This window comes from Calliphora vicina, chromosome 5, assembly GCF_958450345.1.
Source record: "Calliphora vicina chromosome 5, idCalVici1.1, whole genome shotgun sequence".
NCBI lineage: Eukaryota > Metazoa > Arthropoda > Insecta > Diptera > Calliphoridae > Calliphora > Calliphora vicina.
In genome coordinates, this window is record NC_088784.1 from 19541323 (window position 1) to 19548366 (window position 7044).

The 7044-nt window shown below is 26.0% G+C and overlaps 2 non-coding genes across 2 annotated transcripts; both read right to left on the reverse strand.

Annotated features, from left to right (window-relative positions):
• Positions 1-5702: 5702 nt before the first annotated feature.
• Positions 5703-5774, reverse strand: TRNAM-CAU (transfer RNA methionine (anticodon CAU)). Its single transcript has one exon. It is a non-coding gene; the product is annotated as a tRNA-Met (tRNA).
• Positions 5775-5955: 181 nt separating this feature from the next.
• On the reverse strand, positions 5956-6027 carry TRNAA-UGC (transfer RNA alanine (anticodon UGC)). The gene has a single exon. It is a non-coding gene; the product is annotated as a tRNA-Ala (tRNA).
• Between the last annotated feature and the right edge of the window lie 1017 nt (positions 6028-7044).

Sequence of the window (7044 nt, forward strand, 5' to 3'; positions counted from 1 at the left end):
AAAGGAAGGAAGCAATATAAAGTGCCTGTTTTCTTCTTACACACAAATTTTGAAAATAACCAAGAAATGGGTTAAGAAAATGTTCTAAGAATATTAAGTGAAATTATGGGAAAACCAACATAGTAAAACAGTTGACAGTGGTGGTGGCTGGCTGGCTGACTGACTGGCAATAGCAATAACAGCCAATGGAAACTTATTTTCTACGCAATTTAAGGAAATTTATTTTTTCCTTTTCCCACATTTTTTCATTAAATTGGTAATAGGAGCAGGAGCAGGAGCAACAGCAGCTGCAGTTGTGATGATGAGAAAATATGTACTTCATGCTTTAAGTATGAATGGCCAAAGGAATGCCATTATTTTCTAGTTGCTGTCTTGTGTCCTTTGTGCTTTATTTGCTTGAAAAACATTTTTTCGCTCTCCACCATTATTTTGGCGTGATTCTTAAGGAATCTCGTTTTTACTTAAATCGTTTGTTTTTTTTGTTGGTTCTCTTTCTTTAGTGCACAAAAATTTGTTGCCAACACCTTTGATGCACATTCCGCTGGGGATTTATTTGAACTGAAATGAAAGAACGATTGAATTTCAATTGAATTGAATTGCAAGCTGCAATTTTTTGACAAAGAGAATATTGAATATGAATAAGTAATTGGAGTAAACTAGAAACTAGAAAATGATTTAGAAAGGAATTAAAGCAATATTTATGAAATGTGGTTGATATTTGTTTTATTTTTTAATATAAAATTCAAATGTGAATAGAGGAAAAGGTTTTGTAAATTTTATATTGAAATTAAATTTATATAATTAAGCCACATTTTAATTTTTAAAAGTTTTTGTGGGAATTGTAAGACTTAATTTTAAATTTTGGTAAAAATTTCTTTAAAAAAAAGATTCATAAACAAACATTTTAAGGCATTTTAAAAATTTATATTTTCAAAAAAAAAATTATTTCTTATTTTTGATAAACATCTTCTATGAATTTTTAAAATTTAAAAATTTTATAAATTTTTGAAAAGAAGATACAATTTCCTACACTTTGATATATAATAAGTATAACTTATGTTTTCCACTAGTCAAGATAAGAGATTCCAAATCAACAACATACAGACAATATATATTTTTTGACACTGCATTACCGACTACTGCATTAACAAACAATAGAGTAAACTACAAGATGAAGCTAATTAATGCGAGTTATGTACTTTGATTCAACGCAATAAGCATTAAGAACATAAAAATTCAAGCACTGGAAAATAATGTTGGAATTTTACTTGAATTCAAATATAATTATGTTTTAAACTTGAAAAATATTTGAAAATTTTAAAAGATTTCATTCGATTTAAATTTATTTTTTACTATAGAATGCTATTAATATTGTTACGTTTTAACCTTTTCAAAACGTTTTTTTATTTCCTTTAAATAAACCGGATACTTTTGATTGCAAATAAAAGCCGTTTAGTAGTTTGAAAATTGTAACAACTCTTTATTTATTTAAAATGTACAACAACAGAATTAAATAGTCACTCAATGTTTTTTATACACATTTATAAATTCGCAGAAATACAGACACACTTTATAATTTACACGAATTCACTTGAAAAACAGAGCACTCAGTTGATGTTTATTCGAATAGTGTCTCTGATAAACTCACTCACGACTGCAACCTCTGCCACTATTTATAACACTGCCATCTGTACTCTAGATTGCTCTTTAACTGTCTAGAGCTTTCTAATACATACGCCATCTGTGGTGTACTTTCTACAATGTTCTTCTGAATATTCGAATTCGAATATACGGTCGCAGCAAACAGCGTTGCCAACTTACGATCAATGGTCAACTAAAAGCTTTTATTCAATGTTGATAATGCCCACAAATATGTTACAGTTTGCTATTACAGCACTGCTATTTGAAACCATTATGCTACTTTTAAATCAGCCGTTAAAATCGTTATATTTGAATTCAAGTACAATTTCGTAACAATACTATAGAACTATAATTAAATTGCTTGGCACTGGAATCAAGGCTGGAATTACCATTGTTTTCTACTTGATTTACATTAAAAAAAACTTATTGGCTATTAATGAGACTAGTGGAATTAATTTTCGAAAATTTCGAAATTAAATTTGAATTTTCGAAAATCTCGCAGTTATACAAATTTTTAAAATGTCAAAATGTAAAAAATGTTCATGACTGAAAATGAAAATATTTACAAATTTTTCAAGATTGAAAACTATTGTAAACTATTTTCCAACATTTTTCAAAATTTCGAAATGAAGTTCGAATATTTGAAAATTCGGCAAAATATGGATGTAGATTACTGGCTAAAATCCTGCATAAAAACATTTATCTATTACAAATTTAGCAAATAATATTTACTTTCGAAAATTGAAATTTTTTTCGAAAATGCAAAAAAAATTTTTTTTTTTTAATAGTTTTGATAATAAATCAGCAAAAAATACCATGGTAGACTGTTTTTCAGCATTTTCGAAAAATTCAAAATTAAATTCGAATTTTCGAAAATTCGGATAATTGCACTAAAAGTCATGTCGAACAACTTTAAAAAAACGAGTAAGAGCGATATATTCGGCTGTGCCGAATCTTATATACCCTTCACCAAATTATACTTTAAAATAAATTTTTTAAATATTTTTAGCTAACAAAATTTAAGAATTTTATTTTTTCAAAATTTTTTAAAAAAAATTTTTTTTTTCGAAATATTTCTTTAATTTTTTTAAAAATGTTTTTCCAAATTTTTTATTTAAAAATTTATTAGAGAAAAAAATGTTTGACAAAATTTTTTTGGTAAAAAAAATTCGGATTACAAAATATTTTTACCGATTTTGATCCATTGTAGGTCCAAGTTACTATAGTCTTATATACATCGTTGCAATGGACTTTGAAATATCTATCATTAGATATCCATACTGTCTATAGTAATGACTTAGTAATCCAGATATAGATATCTCAGCCATTTGTGCCTGACTATTTTCCAGCTTTTTCGAAAATTTCGAACTTAAGCTCGAAATATGATGGATTCAATCGTTATCTTTATATACAGTTATTATTATTGCTTCATTCGTAGCTCTCTTACACTCTCTATTCGAATAAAAACGAATACTTTATTCGAATAAAATACTTTCCAATGGGACTAATTGGATATTTTTTCTTTACGAATATTTGACTATTTATTATATTCGATTAAATAAATATTTTATTCGATTTAATGAAATTTGTGTTTTATTGATAAAACTGTATACTTTATTCGATTAAATGAACATTTATTAGATTTAAAATTGAACTTTTTATTTGTCTGTAAAAACGAATATTTTATTCGATTCAATGAAATTTATAGAGTCCGACCGAAATCAATTTTTTTTTGGTCGAAATCGAAAGAAATCAATATTCGGCCTATGCTGAAACCAACTATACTGAGGAAACAGTTTTTACATGATGGTTTGACATTTAACAATGAAACAGTTTTTGTATTCTATTATTATTTTTATTCAAAAAAATTATTCTACTTTAAAATTTCATAACACATATTTTCCTTTATAAAAGTTTCGGTTTCAGAATACTGGTATTGGGCCGATTTTTTTCTAATACAAAACCGAAACCGAATATTTGGTCGTACTCTAGAAATTTATACTTTATTTCAGTAACTAATATGTTTTTCGAATAAACGAATATTTTATTCGTTAAATTAATTCGTTTAAATTAATATAAACAAGTAAGAGTGCTTTATTCGGCTGTGCCTAATCTTATATACACTTCACCAAATTATACTTCAAAATTTTAAATATTTTTAGGTAAAAAAAATTAAATTTTTTTTATTTTTTGGAAAAAAAAATTTTTGATTGTTATTTAAAATTTTTTTTTTAAATTTAAAATTTTTTTTTTTTTTTTAAATTTTAATTTTGTTTTTTAAATTTTTTTTGTGAAAAAAAAAATTCGGGTTAAAATTTTTCCCGATTTTGACCCATTGTAGGTCCATCTTACTATGGTCTTATATACGTCGTTGCAAATGTCTTTGAAATATCTATCATTAGATATCCATATTGTCTATATTAATGTCTTAGCAATCCAGATATAGGTCAAAAATAGGTAAAAAATCGAGGTTGTCTTGGTTTTTTCCTCATATCTCAGCCATTTGTGGACCGATTTTGCTGATTTTAAATAGCAAAATTCTCGAAAGCATGTCTGACAGAATTATTGAAGATTTGGATCCCGAAGATATCTGGGGTCTTCAGAAAATTGATTTCAACAGACAGACGGACAGACAGACAGACAGACGGACATGGCTTAATCGACTCCGCTATCTATAAGGATCCAGAATATATATATACTTTATAGGGTCGGAAATGAAAAATGTAGAAATTACAAACGGAATGACAAACTTATATATACCCTTCTCACGAAGGTGAAGGGTATAAAAATGAATAAACTAATATTTTAAAGGAACAAATGGTCGATTAAACGAATATTTTATTCGATTAAAATAATATTTTAAAGTATATTATTCGATGAACACCTATTTTATTCGTATAATAAATTATTTTATTCGACTAAAGAAATATTTTATTCGAAAAAAAACGAATATTTTTTTTTTCGATTAAAAGAATATTTTATAATATATTATTCGATTAAACAAATATTTTAATCGACGAACATTTATTTTATTCGATTAAGCAAATATTTTATTCGTTATATTCGATTAAACAAATATTTTATTTGACTAAAGGAACATTTTATTCAATTAAACAAATATTTAATTCGATTAAGAACTTATTTTATTCGAAAAAACGAATATTTGAGTCGATTAAATTAATATTTTATTCGATTCGATGAACAATTATTTTATTCGATTAAACAAAAATGTTATTCGTATAATAACGACTAAAGGAATATTTTATTCGATTAAATTAATATAAGGGAATATTTTATTCGACTAAAGGAAATAAATAAAATGATTAAACTAATACTTTTTGTCGATTAAAATAATATATTATAAAATATTATTCGATTATTTTATGTGATTCGATAAAAATGTATTTTATTCGATTAAACTAACATTAAATTCGTTTAATAAAAAATTTTAATCTAATAAAGAAATATTTTATTCGAAGAAACGGATATTTTATTCAATTAACCTTATATTTTATTCGACTGAACGCACATTATATTCCATTAAGCGCATATCTTTTGTCGATTAAAATGTTATTTTATGAAATTTTATTCGATTAAAAAAATATTTTATTCTATTCGATGAACATTTATTTAATTCGATTAAAAAAAATTGTATTCCTTTAAAAAAGTATTTTATTCGATTAAAGTAATGTTTTATTCGAGTAAATTAATATTTTATTCGATTAAACAACTAGTTTATTCGACTAAATGAAATTTTTAATTCGATTAAACGAATATTTTCTGTCGATTAAATTTATCTTTTACAAATATTTTATTCGATTCGATGAATATTTATTTTATTCGATTAACTAAATATTTTATTTGTTTAAAAATTCGACTAAATGAATATTTTATTCAATTAAATAAATTTTTTATTCGATTAAACAAATTTTTTTTGTATATAATCTCTATACAGTATAATTTTTTTATCAAATTTCTTTTCATTTTTATTTCTTAATAAATATTAAAAAAAAATAATAAAAAAATACCCCTACACTTATGTGACCTCTGGGATTCTTTTCTAGCAGAGCAAGGTTTCGATCCTCGGACCTCTGGGTTATGGGCCCAGCACGCTTCCACTGCGCCACTCTGCTTGTTGTTAGCGTAGCGCTAAACAGCACACTCATACTCCAGGTCATTTAAAAATAATTTTTTTTTTAATTAAGAAATACGTTTCTAAAAAATTAAAAAATTAAAAATAATAATTAATATTATTTGAATGATAATTAAAATAAAAAATATTTTCAAATTAAAAAAAAAAACAAAAAAGTTACTTGGAGATGCCGGGGATCGAACCCGGGGCCTTTCACATGCAAAGCGAACGCTCTACCACTGAGCTACATCCCCTACAAAATACACAGCTGATAAAATGAGTTTTATCTCTAAGGTGAATTGTAGTCATTCGTTTGAGTGCATTTTTAAATTACATACTTCTTTCTGTTGCTGTTAGTAGGTGGTGAGTTATTATTATGGTTGTGTTGAGTTCTATGTTATTTTTGTAATAGCAAATAAATTTACCCCCCACCAGCACAATGAGTTAGTGTTAGCGTGAGGTGTACATGCTCAGGTACCAAAGAGAATTTACTAAATGATGAAATTGTAAATTTGAAATAAATGTTGAGATGGAAGTTGGTTTAGTTTTGTTTTAATATTGTCTTAAACATTATGAATACAATAAAATGTCTGTAATAACCAAATTTTTCTATTAAAAAAATTGGAAAATATTAAAATTTCTACAAACGAGGGGCTCTCAATATGTGATTTTTGTTACCTTTGACATTTCCGAAAGTTCTTTCATGGGGAAAAAACTTTCGGTTGATACAGCTGTTGCTGAGTTGATCTTTGGCCGAGTAAGACTCCATTCGTTCCGGAGCGAAAATCCAATTGTCTTGGGACCTCACCTGGAATGTGTGTTCCTGATTAAAACGAAGGCTCAAAAAATGCCTCTTCAATTTTTAGTTCCATATATTTCATTAGGAAATGTAAAGTTTATTTCAATAATGAACTACTACTCAACATAAAATCTCTAAAAAGTTTCATTAATGTTATTGCACACTGTATAAATAATTCCAACCTACGCACATCTATAAAAATTTCTCTGATTATAGTTATTTAGTAATGATCTTTTGTATTTTATGGTTTAAATGTTTGTCATTTATTAAATTAACAATTACAAAATATTCATCTATTTAAGATTTTTCTATACAACACAAACACACAAACAAACAAACGCATTCTTGCCAAATGTCCTTATAGACATGTCCTTAAATACTTAAACCCACACAAATGCACTCACACACATTCGCACACATATCGAAGGAAATATTTATTTGTATGTCATGTCTTTTCCGTTTGGCATTTTCA